Source organism: Chiroxiphia lanceolata, chromosome 13, assembly GCF_009829145.1.
Source record: "Chiroxiphia lanceolata isolate bChiLan1 chromosome 13, bChiLan1.pri, whole genome shotgun sequence".
NCBI lineage: Eukaryota > Metazoa > Chordata > Aves > Passeriformes > Pipridae > Chiroxiphia > Chiroxiphia lanceolata.
Genome location: NC_045649.1, coordinates 15,030,743 through 15,052,733, shown reverse-complemented (window position 1 = coordinate 15,052,733; position 21,991 = coordinate 15,030,743). Strand labels below are relative to the sequence as shown.

The window sequence follows — 21,991 nt, the reverse complement described above, 5'->3', positions numbered from 1 at the left end:
TCCCAACATATAAAAACGAATGGACAATCCAGTATAACAATTATAACAGAGAAATAACATAAGAATTTGATTTGGGAGCAGCAGCTATCAGAAATTTTGATTTAAGAATCAATTAATGCATGTAGAATGTGGAATTAATTATTAGTTATTTCCTAGGAAGCTAGACTTTTATTTCAAACTGAGGGCCAAATAACCCAATTCTGATTTCACACTTATTTCCACACCAATCTGATTTCTCAGACTTTACAGGAGCTTTTCTTCTATTGCACTGGAATAGCTCAGAGGAAAATCACATATACAATGTAGTACAGCCCTCCACCCACTGATTTTCATGGGTGTTCTTCTCATGCTAATATACAACAGAATATGGTTTTTAATAATATGCATGAGATGTTCTATTGAACTTACGGGGAAAAAAAAAAAAACAAACCCAAAAAGTGATAAAATGAATTTAATCAGGAATGTCATGGGTTTTTTAAATCAGTAGTCTGATGATAAAGTAATAAATGATGATTCATCCCCAACACAATTATTACATATCAACTGCATAAAGATGAATGCTCATGATTTCACCAAGCAGACTTTTTTCTTGAAAAAAAACTATCTGTAGCTCACTATACCCTGAAAGAACTACAGTAAAGTTTTGCAAGACATAAACATTGTATTTTTGAAAATGTAAAAAAATATGTGAGAACAGATTTTAAAATCTAATTTAGGTACTCTGTTTTAATATAGTTTTAATATGGAAAAAACAAACGTATACTCAGATCCATAAGTAGAAGAAAATGTTATGAGAATAAGATAAGTAAGTATTCTTACCAGTTATTCTTAAGCCAACGAATCTGTTCCCTGGATGAGGAAATTCTTAAAAGACACAGGATAGGTACTGAAGGTCACAACTGTAAAAATAAAACCTGTGAGAAATTTAATATGTCAAAACTCAGTGTTTGAATCAGATATTTACGTTAAAATATTACAATGCCACCTCAAGCAGACAATCTACAGGACAGCAGAGAGCATTAAGAATTAGAATATTAATGGGATTAACATCTTTTATTTTTTAAGCCTTCATAATGTATGTGTTTGGTGGTCATTTCATATTGGGAACTGAAAACTTCTTTCAGTTCAGGATTGTTTTGAGAGGGAAAACCTCTCCTCAAGATAATGATGAGGAATAGAATGAAATTCTTCTGATCCTTTCCCCTAGACAGTACAGCAAAAGAGGACAAAACAGGATAAAACAAAAGTTGCATAGCATACTCCAGAAACCCAGTTATTCTCTTTGACATTGATATTCTAATCTTTCAAACTGAGTAAAAAGAGAACAGCTACTAATTGTATTTTTACTTTTTTTTAATTCCATTTTATAACAGAAATAAGTCCTTTGTAGATGATCTCATCTAATAAACCCTACTTAAAAGAGATAAGAGCCAGCAGTAAAAGCCAAGCCAGAATACTTCCAAGATATTTGTCAGTAGTGAATTTAGGGCCATTACATTAGTAAGCAAAATAGAAACAAAAACAAAGGGCATTCTTAGAGCAAAATAAAGTTCACTCGACTGAAGCTATAATCTGAAGAATTTATGACTGAGAATTCTAACTATGTTTATTCCTATGCATGTCTAACAAATGAAATTAAAGGTCACTTCCAAATAATACACTTTGTACATCTACATCAGCCAAACTCTTTCATACAACAGTCTCTGAAACCCCAGTTCAAGCACCACAGCCTTAGGGCTTCACCTTACCAACACTGATTTCCCAGAGAAGCACTGACTTCTCTGCAGAGCCCCCCTGCCAGGCTGTGGTACAGAATTGCATCCTTCATTTCAGTGGGAAATAATTAAGAGCTTGGCCATTTTGCTGCATTTGGTTTAAACCGGTCAGCACCAGCAGGACCACCCTGCTGCACAAGGCCATTTGTTGGCTTGAAGGGTAAACAACAATTTTTAGGGGTTCTATTAACGATGAAAACAATATTAAATAATTTTGAAAACTGCTAAGAAGCACAGCCCAGTATTAGTGCAATACCAATACAACAATTTTCATGTACCTTCTAAGGTGTCTCCAGTCTCCACCTCATCCCCATTACACCCAATGCAAAATGCTACTACAGTGTCCCATATGTGGGACAAATGCTACTACAGAGTATCCCACTTTGTCCATGTCACCTCCTCTTTTCACTCCTTTGGTTTCTCCACCACACCAAACACAGGCTACTTACTATCACTGTCATGGTTTACCACAACACTTCCTAAATTCCACCCTTTACTTACAGATTGAACCAGTCTTTGTCATGCTTTGAACTCCAAACGATGATTCTGCCATCTCTGACATAGGAGAATTACCACAGCTAAAGCTTAAACCCCTCCTTCATAACTCACATTTCCACAGCAAACAGCCAACAATTGTGCAGTAGACACCTGGTTTGCCAATCCCACTGTTCCTCACATGTAGGAAGACATTTCTTTTTTGCCTTCTCCTCATGCCTAATTTTCTTTTACGTTCCGATTGTCTCTGGGTTTATACTTGAACTATAAGCCCTAAAAGGCAAAGCCTATCTTCTCATTAGACACTTTACTGTATTGAGCTGAAGGGGTGGTAGCCAGGCTCAAGGCATTACTCCCATTTCCTCTGGGTAAACCCAGCTAGAGGAGAAGCAAACCAATGAGAAAGTCAAGCCAGGCACCTGCAATGTTAACTGGAGAGAACAAAAACCCCTTTGTAAGTGGTTAAAGAAAACCCCTGTCATCAGATTAGGTCTTCCCAAATATGAAGTCATATTTAGACAGGACTCAGGTCCCATTTATAAAGGCCCATACTATTTTTTTAGAATTTAAATGAGTGTATTTCAGTTACAATATTTGGACACATAGGAAAAGCAAATCCCTGGACTCCTGCAGATAAACATAGGTCCTATCCAGCATTTTCAGTTGCACAGTATCTGAAAACAGTGACAGCTTGTTTGTCTGGAATTCCTGCTGTTGTTGATGTCTTAAAACCTCAAGATATACCTTTCTAGTGTTTCCTTGCAGCTTTTTCTATGTAAGAAAGCCAAGCAACAGAAACAAAGAGGATAATAAACTGTTAGGTTTCTAAAAGATGTTATCTCACTAAACAGGTTCTTAGTACTCCTACACTGACATCATAGACTACATTTTTGCTATGCTATTACAAGGCTACTTGTGTTTAAAAAAAAATTTCAGATTTTACATACACGCTCATGACTTGCAAAATTCTAGGGATGATTCTCAAGGGGCTTTCACTAAGATGCTTTATAAATTCTGATGACAGACAGAACAGAGTAAGGCTTCATCTCTTAAAGTCCTGTACTGATTTGTTTGGAGGCTTCATGTCATTGATCAGCATGTCAATGTCTCTTGCAATCTGCTTTCCAGTTCATGACTAAGAGTGAACCCCTCAGGTTTAAAACCTTAAATGATTTAAGGTCTGTGATACATAACCTTACGAACAAATTGGGAAAATCTGTAGCTTTACACATTAAACTGTAGCAGAAATGATTTAAAGCCTTATAAAAAGGTATTTTACTTACCTGTGCTAATATTATTCTAACACATTTGACACTGACTATGTAAAGCAGATATTTTAAAGGTACAGGCAGTAAGCTGCACGGAAACAAATTAAGACAGTTCCACTTAGGTCAAATTGGGCCAGTTTACCAGTGTCTAATACACTCCCTGGCATTAAAAAATGGCACTGTGAACCCTTACAGACCAATTTATCATGGTAAGTCTCCCAGAGGAACACTCCTGTGCAGCTGTGCTCAGCTCAACTAGTGATCCTGTTTCTCCTGCACACCTTTACCCCCAAAGAAGAAAAAACCCCAAAGACCTTCAGAAAGAAGAGGATAAAGAAGGGGTACTATTGAGACATAACTAGGGTATAATGGCACAATTTTTGTTATTCTTAAAACATGCTTATGTAGATCATTCCTTGAAACGAATTAGAGAACATGAAAGGGAGAAAGTAATCTCATACTATGATGAGTGGGGGACAGAAGGATTTCTGCAGGTTATGGATGAAAATCTAATACACAGCAAGGGAAAAGAGAAACTTGAGCATGGGCTTGTTCTGAACAATGGGACTTTCCCCCAAATACTGAGGTTAAAAGGCTTCATTGGAAGGCTCTTAGCACCACATCCCAGTCCTGTTCAGCTCAATGTTAAACCCCTGCTAATCTCAAGGGGACAAGGCTTGGGCCCTCTGTAAACAGCGTACCCTTTCTGATGGAATGAGGTGTCATGTTTAAATAATTATTCCCTATCAGCTGCTTTCTGAGGGCCTCTTGAATTGCCATGGCATAGCTGCTCTCACCCCAGGCACATCGGAGACAGGGACAGAGGCAGCAGGCAGGGGAAGAGGCTCAATGACAGGGCGAAGGCAGCCCAGCAGCCGTGTGGGACACCCTTCACAGGCCCCCACGCGAGCACGGCCTTCATCAGAAATGCAGGATGGGGCCGACGGGGCCTTAAGGGTCCACTTAGTGTCACTGGGAGTTACGTGCACAGATGAAGAGAGATGAACAGTCCCTAAAGCAGGATGCTGGAATAAATATCAGTGTTTTTCCACCGTTCCCGAAAAACATAAGAGCTGACACCACTTCTCTCGGGCTGGGGCATGGTTTCCACCCGTGCCACCACAGCCTCCCAGTTGAGTCGCAGCCATGCACCAGTCCTCATTTACAGCTCTGGTGTCAGACCTCCCTCGTGCACCCTTCCATGCACCCAGAGATCTCCAGTACATAAAACTCTCTGCCTTTTTAAAGAAAAGATATTTAAAAACTCGAATCTCGCCACTACAGGATTTGTCCACGTCTCCTGGCAAATCTGTGGTGTTTGATCTAACATCCTTTCAGGGAAGCTCCTTTACATCACCAAGATCACGAGACAAACTATGGCTCTGATATTCCCTTCTGATATAGGTAAGCAAGTGACAGCACAGAGAACAGGACAGGAATGCACATCATTTTAGCTCCTGGGGAGCCAAGGGGTTTGCAAAATATTTTATCAAAGAAGCACAACTCTCCTCAGCTCCTTAGGGTTTTTTTTTTTTCTACACACCTGTGCTTCAGACATCCTAGTTTGCATTTGTCTTATGCAGCTTTTACCTTGCTGTGTTCTTTGGCACTAACAGCGCCATTAACTTGCCCCTGTTAGAGGACTAGTCATTGGTTGCAAAGTTAATCACTTCAGCATGGTGCTGGTCCTGCCTTTCAAGCTCAGGCCTCATCCAAAGCTCTGACAGCCAGGGGACACGGTTTAACTTGGTGGTGGCTGCTGCAGACCAGTTCAGCACCACTGCTAACGACACTTGTACTGATGGTGGGGACCATGGTATAACTGTGACTTGGCACCTGCCACTGCGGATTTGGAAAGGGGTCAAATCCCGCCCCAGGGGCCAAATCATGCCTTGGGAACACGCAGGCACCCTTCCCCTGGTGTCAGCAGGAGCTCCACATGGCTGCAGTTGTGTCATCCTCCAGTAATCACACACCGGGGGGAAAACCCTGCCCATTGCTAAAGTGGGGTTTCCAGAGGAAGGGACAGGGTCATCGCAGAGCATCAACCCCAGGGGACAGCACCCACCGCCCTCCTGCCCCAGCACTGCAGAGCAAGGGAGTCTCCAGTAGCTGCTGCACATGCCAGGCCCCAAGGACAGCATTTCCCACCTGGGATGCCCCAGGACCTGACACGCAGCTTCCCTGGACAACAACCCCCGGGCCAGCTGGCACCCTTGGACTGCCCTGGGTGGCTGCAGAGAAGCACCCACCCCCTGAACCCCCCTCCCCATGTCCCCAGGGACCCGTGGTGAGGCTGGGCTCCACAAAAACACCCCAAGCACTGGCTTTTCTCTACCTGGGCTTCTCCCTTCGGAAAGATTTGTTTAAAAAGTAAAAACTGGGTCAGACAGCTGCCCATTGAGTTCCAGTGCAGGTGTTTAAAAAGGGTCAACTTAACTTTCCACTTATAAAAAAAAAATAACTTTGCTCAGAGGAAAACCTGGATACCTGTGCTCAATTCCTGCGGGTGTTCTGGATGCACAGGATGAACAGACATTTGTGGCAATCTGATTGAGTTGTAAGAAAACATTATGAATTTAAAGTAGTACAAAAAAAGGTTTCCATCACCTCTGTGCCTATACCATGACACATGCGTCTTAATATATTACATAATAAAAAAGCCATGATGTTCTCAACCAATCAAATTACGCTACTGTCTCTTTAATAAACAAATCCATGTGCACATTAACAGTGTTGAAAATTCAATTTAAACTCTTTGTCTGTTGCTGCTTACTCTAAAGATGGTCTTTCTTAAACAACAGAGCACCAAGGAGTCGTTAGGGCTCTCTCTTCATTACTTCAAAAAACCAATCATTAGACACCAGAGTATATACGTAATTAGAAAATCACTTCCTTTGCAATCCAAGCTAAGTAGTTTACATACTGTAATTACAGGGACAAAATCAATTTTTAATCATTTCACTGATTGGGCTCATCAGCTCTGTGGGAACATTGTAACCTGCTTGTTGTGCAAAAGCAACATCTGGGCTAAAACAATTACCCTTTGTTTGCTACAATATTCCTTAAATCTTTTTGCTTGCATAAAAAAATGAAAACACGAAGACAAGATATTTCGATGTCTTTTTGTCCTTGATCAACATATATCCTAAAGTGCTACTTGCAATGAGAGTTTAATGTTCCTCAGAATTTACAGTTAAACAGTACACTTCCAAGGAATGTATTTTTTCAGGGAGATAAAAGTATCTGATTGTTTTAAAGAACCATTCAGCTGGCTAATTGTTCCATAGCTAACACATGGTATTCAAACAACCCACACATTACAAAAGCTCATCTGGATAATAATGGGCAACTATTATTGCAATGGTTTACACTTTTCTAATACAAATGAATGGATTTTATCAAAATTTGAAAAAAAAAAAATCTAAGAAGCTGGGTATGTGTGAAAAATAGATGGTATGAATTGGCAAGGCAAGGCTAAGCATTTTGTTCTCTTAATAGGAAATGACCTCATTTACACTGGAGTAATAATTAGTACTGCTTCACTGACAGTTAAGAAAAAAAAGTTTCACAGTATAATAAGGCAGCATCTCCTTTGTTAAGATCTACATTGATTATTAACCCTTGCCAAGAAAACCCAAATTTAACTCTGCACTATGTGTGTTAGAGCTTTTTTTCAGGCAAAAAGTAAGAGGAGGAAAAAGGGGGGGAGAAAAAAAAAAGAGCACAAGCTAGAACTAAGGCAGGATCCCAACCTGCACCCACCAAAACCAGCAGCTGCTGTGTGGCTGGTATCAGAGCAAACAAGATAGGATATCAGGGTTGTTAAGTGAGGATATTTATTGATGTCTGAAATATTTTCTACTTAGTGAATATTTAATAGTAACTCTTGGAGAGTATATTTGCTTTTGCCTGGATTGGGAAGCAGGCGTGCATCAGGCTTGTTCTGTGCTTCAGATCTGGTCACTCTGAGCACCAGATCCTACCACTTGCTGTGGTCCCACGGGGATGCCCCAAGAGAGGAAGAATTACCTATCAATTACCTCCACTGTCACCTCTTCTCCCTGCTAGAGTTCCCAGTCCTGGGGACACAGCACAGGGGAGGCAGGGCAGGGTCAGTCTGTGCTAGAAAACTCCAGAGGCTGCTCTGTGTCACCCCTGCACATGACCTGTCCTGCTCTGTAGGGACTGCCCTCCCTCCACACCCTGCTCAGCCCAGACCTGGTGAGGCACGAGGGGACACAGGCTCTTCCACTGGCCAGGGACTTAGTCCATGGAAAGCTGCTGTGCCAACAGAGTGAGTGGGAGTCCTGCAGCTACCCAGAGATCAGGCAAGCTACAGACAATGGCAGCCCGAGCTCCTCACACGTGCCTGTCAAAGGAACCCCGTTTCTGAATAATTTACACAACATTTAGGTGAAAATATTTTGTATTTTATTCAGTAGATTTTTTTTTTTATAATGAGGCCCTCATTAAAACCAATATGTGTGTCATATTGTCAGGCAAATATATGTTAAAATGTCACTTTGAATATGAAATAACACATTTTTAGGGGCTTGACTCATTACAGAAAAATATAAGCAAAAGAAAATTTCTGTGGATAAGCCTTTAAGAGCTGGACAGGAAACATTTTCCTGTCCTGCAAAAAGTTTGAGATTTTTTTCTTCCTCTCCCCTCTGCATTTCAGAGAAATCACAATCTTACGAGGGCTTCCATGAAAATAAAAGTTGAATAAACCAAGAGGATGCCCCCTGTCATTCTCCTTTTCCCTCCTCTCCCACTCACCCACCACTTCCACAGGACAGCCAAGAGTGCAGCAAAGCTGAGGTTTTGGACTGGCAGGTCTCACACCTCACCTGAATGCACCCACTCACAGACCTCAGCCACTGCCCCTCACCTCAGAACTATTCCTCTTCAGTAATATAACTCAGTATCCAGTGGCCAGAAAAGAAATGCCTCTAAGCAAAGCCATGCCAGAAAGGCACATGGGGGCTTCAGAGACACCCTGAACAGTCCCTCAGAGAGCACAGGTCCTTCCCCCTTACCAGATTTGATGAAATTCAATCCAAATCCATCCATTTCTGAATAAAAGTAGTCAAAACTGATATGTTGCAACTCAAGCATTTGGTCAGAGCGCTGACAGTCAGGACCAACCATAATCCAAATTTAGTTGGGTTTAAGCACACAAAACTCCTTAGATCTACATCTTTGCAAATGCAGACCAAAGATAACAGAGGATCAACCAGCAAAAAGCTACAAATTAAACACAACCAAAAAAATGCAAAATTATGCCCCTCGCAGATCCACAATAAACACTGGCATATCAACACTGACGAAGGCCACAATTATTTTCATCCACTGTCCAGATGTTCCAAAGGAACACAACAGCTGTGTTCAGGCAGCAGTGCCAGCAGAGGGGCAGTGCAGGCCCACCTCGCCTGTCCTTCATCCCTTTTCATCCTTCCCCAATGTGCAGGACAAGCCCTTTTGGTCAAGCCTGAGAGGAGCTCCTGAGAGCAGACCCCTCCCAAAAGAGCAGCCTCCCAAAAGCCCTTCAAGACAACTTTATGCCATTCCCAACATTATGCATTATTTCAAGAGGACTGGCATCTGAAACCCACTTACAATAGGCAGCAAAATAGATGAAACTGAACCTTTTTGCTCACATCTACACAAAAACTTGGGGTAGGACAAGTATTCGTGAGCAACCCAGCCTCAACATAAAACATTCAGTGGGACAGTTCTTCAGCCACCTAATAGAAAACAGCCATGTGGAAGTCCCTAAAATGAACAACCTTAGATTCTCCCAGAGTCTTTCTAAGATCTGCAAGACTATTTCAATTCAGTTCACCTTTGCACTTGTATGACTTATGTGCAATTAATAGCAAAAGTTACAATGGTTTGCAAGACCAAGGCCACTGCCTTTTAAATACTGAAAAGATGGGTGTTACCTGCAGGATTTTGATATGGAACAGTAAGGGGGAAAATCAGAATCTCCAGTTCTGGTCCTGGGGTGTCTCGAAAGCACCTCTGTTGGGAATAGATGTGTGTCAAATGACAAAAGGCAGTTTTGATGTTTATCTAATTCCATGGGAGTGCCTTGTTATAACCATAATTGAAGTTTGTGGCAATTCAAAAAAAAAAAAAAATACAATAATACGGTCAAGTGTTAAGGGAGTGTTCGAGTGTGGGAGTTATTAAGGTGTTGGAGCCTAATTGTCATCAGGAACAACCATCCACTGATCCACAACTCAATTCTATTTCTACTAAACAATCATCAATTCACAGATTTTAAAGAAAATAAAATATAAAAAAACTTATGAAATGATAGCTTGGGAAAATGCATTTTTCATTCCTAACTATCTTGTTAGTGTATCAAATTACAAAACACCATCTGAGGCAGTTTTTACCACATCACATCAGAGGGCATTTCATAAGTGATACTGCTCTCATCACAGTCTAGGAGAGAAAGAAAGAAGGAGTTTGTTTATAGATTCTTTCTTGTTTGTTTTACATTTTCTATGTGGAAGAAAAATCCAATAACCCACAAAAAGATGTAGGTCAAATGTTCTCATCTCAAATCTTCCTTGATAAGTAGCGATTTAAGAAGTCTATATAAAAATGTGTTATTCCCTTTCAGCTCACAGGAAAAAATGTTTCAGAAATAGCACATAAAAAAATATTCAATGTCACTAAAACTGGAATAGAAAATGTTTTATAGATTAACAAACATTGTAATGAATTTGCACAACCTTAACTGACTGTATACATAGCATAATGAAATGGTCTACATCCTTTCAAAGAAAAATTAGGTATTCCAGCACATAGCTTTAGAAAAGCATTGTTCAGAAAAACCTGCATTTTTTTCCCAGCTACCATGTAATTTGTGAGATGCATTTTTAAATGATCTGCAACTGCAGCAGGCTTCATCAGTCAGATGATACAGATAGATAATTCACCAAACTGTCACATGATCTTCCATCAGTCTAAAAGATGTGAATATATTGCCACAAGCTTTGGGAATAATGGGTGCACCTGTTTACAGTGTCACCTCTGTTTGCTAATTGTCTCCTTGAGCTACATTTTACTTCTAATGCATTTATTTTTGACAGGCAGTGTCTATTTAGAAATCACATTACTTCAAGTGCAATTGTTCTTTTGTCTATCAAGTAAATGAAGTGTTGTTATACAGATTTCAGGTTCTGATTAGTGAAGTATCAGCACACCACAAAGGTCAATCAGTTATTTACCTGAAGTAATAGAAGTATGACAGGCCTCCTGGATACCCTCTAGATCATGGTATAGCTCATGTTAGCATTAAATATTTTATATTTCAAATATATATACACATACACCTTTGTTCGCATGCATATATCACATAAATGTATTAAATGTTCCAAAACATACAATATTGTACATTCCCACAAGAACATCAGGACAAAAGCACTCAAGTGGAAAATGTCAATGTCAACACAGACCCAACTCTTCTTCCCCAGTATTTCAAGTTAAGCCAGTGGTGATAACCAAGGTGTTGGTCCCACAAACATTTTGCAATTGTTTATGTACATAAGCTGTCACACCAACAAACCTACTGCTTTAAAAACAGGCTTTTTTTCATTGTCCTTCCTGCTTTTTATATAACAGTGAAGCAAAATTTAGCTAAGGTTACTTGCATTAGCTTCAACTAATAAGATGCCATAAGAAATTAAGATGAGCCACTTGAGGTCTAAGAAAGACCACAGGGGATTTTTATTCACACCCATACCCTCATGTCTGCAATGTTATCAACATTCAGGCAAATAACATATCTGAATAAGTACAAACCCATGCCTTTATATATATAGTAACATATTCAAGTAGAACTATAGTATCAAACAGGAAATTTTGAAAGCCTAAATCAGCACATTGATCACAGCCACTTCACTGCATATATATTGATCCTATACACACATATAAAAAGACATTTTAACTGTTTATCACCAAGGTGGAAAATAGTATTTCTATAGTGATAGCAGTGGTTTGCCAAAGCCTCATTATTTCTCTTGTACCTCTGTCCAAGTTTCATGTCCCACATTTAACTCTGCCATGCAAGGACAAAGGGAAGGGAAGCATGAGAGCAAAAGAATTTCCCACAACAAAGGCAAGGTCCAAAAATCAACACCCACCCATCCTCATGAAGGTCTAGGTACAGCCTGGTCTCTGTACACACACAGCAACCTCAGGGGCTTACCAGGGATTTCCAGCCACCATTGCTCTTTTACCAGTTTGCCAAAAGAAACAGAGGGAAAAAAAGCCACTCATGCCTTAAGTCACATTCTAAATTGGCTCCCAAGAGCATTCCCTTACCTTGTTCACTAAAGCACAGGGTGTGTTTTCTCAGTGTTTAGCATATGCTATGTAACCTGAGCAGGACTTGTATTGTTCCAGTAGTTGTTTTTCTAAAGTATGTTCCCATCAGGACCATAATTACATGCAAAATACTAGAGTCAGAGTCACTCATAAAGTAATTTAAAATTTTCTCTAACACTTTCTAGCAAGATTAGGGCACATCTTGAAATGGAATACGGAAAAAATAACAAATCTTGGGCACAGATGCAAACCAATGATAAAAGTTCAAATTACTCCAGGTAACTTCATGTATTTCAAGACCCAAACTCTATAGGGAAATATTCCCTGATGTATTTTGAAGAGCAGTCCATTTTTCAAGTATTTCTGCAAGTGTAAGCACAATTTAGATAGAGCTAATCATTCATGAGCATCTTATATATCTGTATTTATGACTAAAGCTCCTGGCAACTTGAGTCTGAAGTTCTCAAACCATACTTTTCCCACAGCTTCTAAGGTTAAAAATCATACACTTAGCAGCAGCAGGATTGAGCCTGGTGCCCGTAAAAGAGGCAATGGGCATGGAATTGCTGTTTGCTCACTAGCCCAAAGTGTCTCTGTGGAAAGATGTGTCTCCTCCCATAACCTGATGCTGCAGAAAACAGATCATTTATGTAGGAAGTGTACAAATTTATTGAATAATTTTACACCTACCCTAAGAATTATTGTTTTCTTTTACACAACAGCAAGTAATCTTTAGAATATTATTTTGCATACAGAGAAGAGGATACTCTAGCAATAAAGCTGCTTGCCTAAGACTAAATCCTGCCAAGTACTTCTTTTGCACAGAAACAGTCTCCTTGAAATCAATGAGATTTCTTGAATGAGCTCTTCACACAAGTAAAAGGATCAGGTCCTTAAACAGCAGAGAATACAGACGACCATGTTAACATAAAGCATCAAACAGGAGGAGGTCTCAGCAATGGACTGAAGTATAGTCACCTACCACACATGGTTAATGAGAAGTGACAGGCCAAATTCAGATCAAATGTAAAGAGGGACACTTTCCCTCCTGGAACAAAATCTGTTACAGAGGTCTAAGCTTTGGTTCGTGTGTAGTATCAGGTAGCAGAAATGCAATTAACCATCATCCAGTGAATTACCAAAGCTTGCCAGCATGATCATCACCAAAATAACAACCTAGAGACACAGGAAAAACAGCACCATCTACCTCCCAATGCCCATGGCTGGACCACAGGTGATGGTCCAGCCCTAGAGAGAAGAGGAGAGATTGAGCACAATGCCACCAAAAGGGATCCGGGATGCGACATCACCCTGTGATTCTACGTACATGTGCCAGAGAGCTGTCCAAAAACACCAAGGCACTGCTTTCCTTAGTACCCTGGGTTCCACTCACTTCTATCACAGTTCACCTGCTTGCCTCCCAGGCAGCTGACAGCAGCCACTGCAACACCCACATCCAGCACCGCATCTCACCCCTCAGACCCCTTCTTCTCCCTGGAAACACCTCACGGCACTGCTGAACACCAGGTCAGCCCTTGACCCTATTTTTCCTCAACTTCTGGACCTCTACATAATTAACAATGGAAACATTTAATTCTGTTTCAGTCACTGCATTTATCTTCTGTTTAATATATATTTTAATACTGGAGGGAAGAGGGGGTGAGGACACAGCTCTCTCCAAGCAGAACTAATCCTCCTTTGAGGACAGACTAGCCCCACACAGCCCTCAAATCCGAACGGCAAGAAGCTCTGGTTAGCTGGGGAGGCTGCACAATCCCAGCAGGTTGTAAAACAAGGATAAACAACAAATTATAACTTAGTGGCAACTTCCGTTTTCCCCCTGCAGCCCGGGATGTGCGAGACTGGCCACTGAGCGCGTGGGTAAGTGCGGGGAGCACATATGTGCCAGCAGAGTTTATAGTGAAGGAGGGGAGCACGTGGGTGGTAGCAATTTAAAAAGCAGCTGTGTGTATGTTTTTCCCAGTTAGACTGTGAAATCACAAATGGTGGAATCAGCACTGTAAGCTCAAAACCACGTTAACCCACTTGGCTGCATTTTATCGTTAACTTTGCGTCTACATTTTTCTTTATTTTTATAAAGAACACAAAATGACTCCTCTCCCCAACTACCTCCTTTTATTAATAAAAGGATAAAATTACACTAAATATTTCTAATGTGATGATAAAATGGTGAAGAATTAGAAAGTATTATAGAACAGGACATTTGCGGCCAGAGCCTTTGGAACATTCGTACTGTTACATATATTTTCTCTAAGTAATCAGGAATGTATTGGTATTTTGAAATTATGTATCTCTAATAACACAGAAGTACTTAAGAACAGAAATAGACAGTAATGGAAAATGCAGTCAACTGTTGACAACATATAGAATTTCAGAAAATAATTTACAGAGAACAGCACAGCAGATGAGTCAAAATTTTCTCAAAAATATTTCTTGCCTCCGATAGTCCAATGTAATTCATTTTCTATCTCTGTTCATTAATCATTGTTAAAATTAGTGATCCATTTCTTCCACTCTGCCATCTGCACTCAGCTTCGTAACAAACATGACACCTTCCTGCATAATAAAACCTGACAACTACGAGGATGCATTTCCAAATAGCTTTCTGCATATTTGCACCTCTATAACTGATTCCGTTGTCAGACAAAAGTGGATTATTTAAGCAGAGTTCTTTCTTTATCAATTCAGTACACAGACGTGTGCTTGTGAGGGAGTGCATGTGTGTGTGTGTATGTATGAAATGATCAAGTAAAAATCACTTCATTTGAATTAAAAGCAATATATACCAGTTATCTTTGAATTCTCATGGTATGTAAAATTGGTCATATATGTGTGTTAGTTTTCATCTTCTACTATGAAGCTTAAGGATGTAACGTTTAGATTGGCTTCATCTTGTAAAGTTTGCATACACAAGAATTATCCTGACACTCCAATTTCCTCCAAAAGAAAAAAAAACATATCCAGCTCGGTTTTGTTTCCCAGCCTTTGATCACTGACAATTTCAAATAAATATTTTTAAGATAAGATGAAATATCCAAGCAATGAGAAGATATAAAAAAGTGCACAGATAAATAATTAAAATTCAGGATGTCATTTCCATCCTGTTCAGGCTAGCCTCTAATCTCCTGGTGACAGACAGGGGACCAAAGAACAAGGTTTGGTTCTTGGTCTCTTTCCATTCCTTCGACAGACTTGGAAAGCCATGGCAGCAGGGCATCTGAGTGGTCCCTTCATAAATGCTAATTACACTCAGATCCCACTGATTAGCAGAAGCTGCAGTTTTCAGCACACTGAAAGTCAGGCTAATGGTGGGAGCATCAGGCCATACACATGCAAGTCAACGTGAACCTGTCCACCGACTGTGAGGAATCTGGTGCCCTGTTCACAGCTCTCAGTTTAGTGAGCAGAGCTGGTGAGCCATGAAAGCCTCTGTCCACTTCTGCTCAAAAACTGCAAGACAGCAACACAGTGCAGAGGGGGCACTAAGGAACATGAAAGGGCACACCAGAGTCCTCTGGAGGCTAAAACTAGTTACCAAAACCTTCAAAATACGCTCTGTCAGCCCTGAAAAGTATACTGATCTTTAACTGGAATTGGGAACGCACCATCTTTTCCAATAAAGAAGATTATCATTCCATAATAACCTCAAATAACTGTGCCTACGGCAAGTTCTGCAGGTGCCCTGTAACAGCAGAGAGAATGACAAATGTGATGCTCAGGGTGGGAACTGTTACTCTTTCAGTCAGTCTCCTCCATGTTAAGTTTTGAGTCATGGCCACCACAATAACCCACGCCCATGCTGTTGTCTTCCTCCAGGCCAGGTGAGCCCGTGGCCACCGAGCATCCCTCCAGGACTGACACAGCTGCTCCACAAGCTGCTGCACACACGTCTGATGGCTGCCACCTCTGAGGAGCTGCTTGGGAAGGGCATCAAGGGCTGACAGCACGAACTGGTAGATGGTGCTGTGTTCAAGAGACCACGCTCATTTCCCAGCTCTGCCAGCTGACCTACTCACTAAACTTGGACAACCGTCCCAATTCCAAATGTCCCCATTTCCCCAGTATTAATGGAGATGCTGACACTTGCCTCCTCTGCGACCCGCTGACAAAAAAAGTTAAATGGCTTTCAACAGCATCAGAGACTACAACTCATATAAGGAAACTCTATACACATCTTTCAGTGCCCCAATTTTCAGCTGTGCACTGCTACTAGCATCATTCCTCTCTCTGATAAATTTGTGACAGAAGCTGTCAGTGGAGAAAAGATCTTCCATTGCATAATAAAAAACGTATATGACATAGACATTATAAATTATAGTTATAAATTATATATTTATATATAATAATATATACTGCAATGCTTCTTTTTGAGTAGGAAAAATATAAGGGGGAACTTGAGTAAAAGTCCAGAGGGTCAATTCGAAATTCAAGCAACATCTTCAATGCAGACTATGAAAAGCAGCAGAACAAAGGACCCAATTCTGCCTTCAGATGCACACCTGCTATTTACACACGCACAACAGGCCAGAAGGAGACCCAAAGTTTCTGCAAAAATTATTTCAGAAAGTTAAATAATTTTTATCTTGAAGGAAGCTAAAAAAAATTAAATTTATGTATTTTTTTGATAGAACACTGTCTAATATAACAGCAAATGTATGTCACATTTTGGAAGAAAAATCTGCATCTGACATGAAAGTATCTGTTCAAAATTTAAACCAGATGTGATATAAACAGTTGAAATCTAAATTTTGCAAAAAATCAAGATGCAGAAAAGATGCAGCAACTGACTTCTGCTGGATACTGCACGGGTAAGAGAACCCTCTTTTTAAGGTATTCAGACTGGAACCTTTCTAGGTACACAGAAACACTTTAACCTGTTGGTATTATCTTTCTAAAATGTATCTTATTTTGTGGTCTACAGTTTGTAGGAGTGGAGGGTTGTTTTGTTTACTTACTTTTTTATTTTCTCTCAATTTTTCAATTTGGAAATTGACTGTCTAGCCTATTTATGAATTTTCTGTACATTCTTTTATAGCACTCAGTAAGCATTGGAGAACAACTACTAACTATTCCTTTTATTCTTCCCTTAAAAGAAAAAAAAAATCAAACAGGCATTGTCTCTATAGCTGCCTCTTTTGCCTTTTAGTTTCCTTTTTTTCTTCACATGTCTGCATACTGACACATTCAATTTCAGGTTATCAGCACATCTGAATTACAGAATACTGATGGGGATAGAGGGCAGGCCTCTCTGGACTGATTAGCATCATTTAAGAAAGCATTCACTTGCTTGCTTCATTGGCTGCAGGGATTCCATGATGGGTGGCCTTTTAGCATTAGAAGTCAATATGGAGCAATCTCATTTGAATTAAATATGGACAAAAGAAAAGATTTGATTGTGGTTATTCATAGCTAACCTTTTAATTTCACAAAGCTCTGAAATTTGGGAGTTTGTAAGCCCTAAAACTTAAATATACTTAGTTTTTCATTTCTTTTCAACTCAGTGCTCTTCTCCTCCTCCAGTTTTTATGTACTTTCTAATTTGTGCAAAACTTAAACCAGCGGCTTATTTCAAAAGAAATGTCTGGATGAATATTCAGGAAAACCTTTTAACCTAGTTAAACCTACACGGACTATAAAAGGAGGAATGCCTGATTCTAATCCATAAATGTATGTAAATCCACACTGAAAAACATATTTGTCTCTATCAGACTCATACTTGTTTCTGAATGGACCATAAATGCAGCCAAGTATTTCATTAACACAAATAATTATGTATGGCCAGTCATATTATGACCTTTGTTAACAAGAGCCTAAACCCGTGGAAAGGTTGCAGTGATTTAAAGTACAAAATCTGAGCAGAGGGGAAGAAATTTCTATTCTCTCATTAAAGTAAAATTATTCTATGAACCAAATCATAAAACGGTAATAACAAGTTCTACCTAACCAGTAAAATCACAGAAATGTATTACATCAGGCTACAGAAACAACTGGGAGAAAATAAGTAAAGCTTAAGTTTTCCAAGAGATCAAAAGAAGTTAAGTGCGAAATTTGACTTCCAAGCAGATGAAAGAGCTAGAAGTGTAGCCAACCCCTCTGAATATCTGATCCCTCTGCACTTGAAGACAGTGGGAGTTTTGCCATTAACTTCAATGGAAGGAAAAATCAGACATTGAGAAATGAAGTGGAAATGGCTTTTGCTGAGCTGGGCTGACTGCCATGATACGGGATAAGCTCAGCCTATGAGGAACAGAGGATAAATATCACACTACTTGTAGCATATGACTTGTCCCTTTGCTACCTATCCCAACAGACCAAGCTTAAATTTGAAATATATAGCTAACTCCAGGCCAAACCATTTCATAGATATCCCGACGAAGGAGAAAAGTATTAAAAGTCCCTCAGTAGGTGTCTCATAGAAAAAGATTCCAGCAAATCATTCCTGTACTGCAGACACCATTGAATCTGAAATCAAGGTCCGTCTAAAGCATTTTCATGGATCATGTTAAAGACTAAATCAACCCCTTAAAAAGAAGCAGCAGAACACTACCTGCATTTATCCCTTTTGGTTGTTCTATGGAAGTTAAGGCTGAAACCACCCAAAGTATTCACAGAATGACTCCTTTATTACTCAATACTTTAGTTTATTCTTGCTGTTGCACTATAGAGAGCACCTACATGAAAGGGAATGCAAGGTAGGGAATATGTTTCCTAAAGAAACATATACATCCAGCTTTTTCAAATTGTATGATCTCACTGTAATATTCAATTGCTTTATAACTCAGCTTTTCCAAGTTTCCCTCCTGTCCCTACTTTACTAATTGCCAAAAAAAATTTATTTCAGTTTTTTTTTTTCAAGCCAATATCGCAGACCTCTCCACTCTCACGCAGCGTTACATCAACAGCATCCCTAGCATGCATTTTGTCCATTTTTAAATGGAATAAGTCTAAATAAAGAAACAAAAGCGCTTGGGAGCACTTTCACTGCAGCATAAGCATTCTGAAAAGGCCCTTCACAAATGTTTCCAATATGCTTTATACTGCAACCCAATGTGCAACTTCTAAACTACACCACCACAAGTAAGAAATTAGAAATGTTGAGGGCTATTGAACACTGAATTTTCACAGTGCATCTGCACAAAGTTATTTAGCACAGATGTTTCTGTAATTGTGATCCACTGGAAAAACTTAAAGTGTTCAATGGCCCTCACACTTCCACCTGCAGAGCAGTACCGGCCTAGTACAACTATGCTGAGCTGTACCGTATAAAAAGCAGCAGCAGAGGCTGGATCTGGCTTTGTAAGGATTTTCACAAATAGTGTTATTCTGCTTTGTTTGTGAAGGGGTGCCACGATTTTGGGTTTTTTTTCTTTTCGTTTACAAAAAGACCCACATATTAAAAAGGGGTGAAATAGATTTTACATGCCTGGCTTTGAACCTGGGAATCTCCCACAGTGCAACTAATTGCATTGCCAACAAGACACAGGAGTACACCCACAAGCAGCATAAAATGTAACTGTGAGGGGTGTGATGGTAAGTCTTTATAAATAATACATTCATCCCAAGGTGCACTTGTGTCTGTGTTGTTAATGTAGGTATTTTTTCATTAGTAGCTGTAAAGATATCTGGGCAGGTGAACATCAATATGTCTCTAAAGACAATAAAAATTAGGAAGCAGGAAGAGAACAGCACTTGTTTCTTAAGCAGAATAGTTCAGTATAGTCAGTTGGTACAAGAGCAAAAGGAAGGGAAGATCATTACAGTGACCCCAGCTCTATATGTATCCACATGGCCTCAGAAATTCCCAGAAGTGCATCACCCTATTCTAACTGTCCAAAAAAAGGGGTGTCTCTGAGATGGCAGACACAGGCAGTATCTTCCTGCCCACAGGAACAGCTGAGCAAAGAGCAAGCAGCACAAATCTGGTTAAAGAGCACTGAATAAGGACCAATAACTTCTTTGCCATCCCACTGCCAATGTACAAGAAAGCAGGTGGACCATTCAGTTAACCTCCCTTGCATATCCTCAAAAAAGGATTCTAGAGATTCTTTTAGCTGAGAAAACAAGAGGGACTTGATTAAAGATTGTGAGATAAGGATAAGACAACTTTGATATAAAAAACATCATCTAATATGGCTATCAGCACACACTGGACTGTAGAAATACAAAAAAATTTAGTGATAGGTTGCTGGTTTTCAAAACACAAATCCATAATGTGGATTCATATTTTGAGCCATAAAAAGTGAGGATAACGGCTAAGTTAACATTTGAAAATTGGCTGTAGTAACCACTAAATACATTTTTCAGAGGATATGAACAGTAATATGACAATTGCCCCCAACTAGATAACCAGTTTGTGCTGCTGTCCCACCAGATCTAACAAATGTAACCATGTCAGTGCCTCAGCAGGAGAACAGCCACTTAATTGCTCCAAGAATCTTTATTTTTATTGTTCTTGTTGCTAAGTTGTTCCTTATCTTATTTGCTACAACACTCTTCTAGCATCTTTAATTTTCTGTGGAGTCCTGCACAGCTACATTTTACCCCCCTTTCCTTCACTGCTTTCTGGCTGGGTCACCTCTTTTTGTGCTCGTGTGCCTTCCTCCAAGTTTATGCTGTTGACACCCACATCTACCCTGTGCACCTGCCTCCTATCTGAGCTTGGCACACCTGCCTGCACCTGAGACCACCTCTTCTAATTATGTTGCTGTCAATTCAAACTTGGATGAATCAAGCTAAGCTATGTGTCTTTCCTTTCAGCCTCCTGCCATTCCCTACTTACTTTCTCACTGTTTATCAGCGATGCCATTTCCTTGCCATCTTCAGAGTGACTCTTTATTCTCTGTCTCAAAAATTTCAACTCCCAAACCTTCTATTTTTTTCACACACCCTAGTTTAAGAAACAGTCTCCTATTTCTAAACAGTGAAGACTCTTCAACTTCTCCATCCTGACTGCTACTGCAACTACTTCTACTTACTCATTCCCCAAATACTCAGCTCCACCCCAGCACAGACAGCTGTTCCCTGAGTAGGCCCAAGTGTTCTGCAATAGAAACAATAAATAATTAAATGATAATGAGGAGGCAGCATGCTGATAGAGGAGGTGGCACTACATCCTACAAGACAGCACCGAATCAGTGTGCCAAGATAATAGAGAGAAACCAGGCTGATCTATAAACTGAATTTTCATTTAAGTCTGAAAAGCAGAATTCTGGTTGGCCATAGTAAACAAATGACAGTAGTGCATAGATCTTTGATTATATTAAATTTACCACCCTGGGCAGCATTTTAAGAGATGTCCATAATGTCCTTTTGAAAACTGAACACAGGGCCAGAAGCCCAAAGGCATGCAAGTCCTTGACCCTTATTCAGGCACCTAAATCCCACTAGAATGAAGATCAAGCACCTCAAAACCCAGAAGGCTGCACACTTCAGAAGATGTAAGCCACAGGCATGTAGTTCCCTGAGACACTTTTGAAGTTGTAACCCCTGGTCAAATGCTATCTTAAATACTACCATCCCACCACCTCAGCTCTCACAGCAATTTTATCTGGTTGATGTATTTATTTCTGTCCTGTTCTGCTACAAGCTGTAAAAATAGCTTAATTGTTCCACCTTAGAGGTGGCTGCTGCTCGGTAGGAAACCTTCTTAAGCAACTGTTTCACAGCCATTTTGTTAAACTTTTCAAGTGCATCAAAGTTTAAGGCACTTGAGTGAAGGTTCACAGGTAAGCACACACTCCTCTTTTAACCACAGAGCTAATCAAGAAACATGAAAATAACCTGTGTTGCACAAAACATTCACTCAGTCCTCTTTCATACTAAACCTCATGGTGTTTAAAACCTTGGCACATTTTCGGGTTTCCAGCTATTCTCACTGCACAACAACATGAACAGAAAGTAGCTGCCTTGAAATAACCATTTCTAAAAGCTTGTGGTCTCCAGTTCCTTCTGTATTAAAACACCGACCCTCTTCGTGCGGGAAAAGACATTTTAACGTTCAAGAGACGAAATTTAGTCTCAAAAATAAATAAATGCAGAAATGTTAACAGTCAAAAGGTAATAGGGAAAACAAGAGACGAATTA

General features: G+C 39.9%; 1 protein-coding gene across 7 annotated transcripts in view; it reads right to left on the bottom strand.

The window, feature by feature from the left end:
- Positions 1-21,991, bottom strand: part of ZNF536 (zinc finger protein 536) — a 343,774-nt gene that overhangs the window by 288,672 nt on the left and 33,111 nt on the right. For 3 of the 7 annotated variants that reach the window (XM_032701326.1, XM_032701328.1, XM_032701327.1), the window contains exon 2: positions 820-899. The exons of 1 other annotated variant lie outside the window; for it this stretch is intronic. The gene's annotated coding sequence lies outside the window, so the exon portion shown is untranslated. Of the gene's footprint in view, positions 1-819; positions 924-21,991 lie in introns of those variants that run through there. 3 more of the 7 variants (XM_032701330.1, XM_032701331.1, XM_032701325.1) reach the window with 2 other exon arrangements.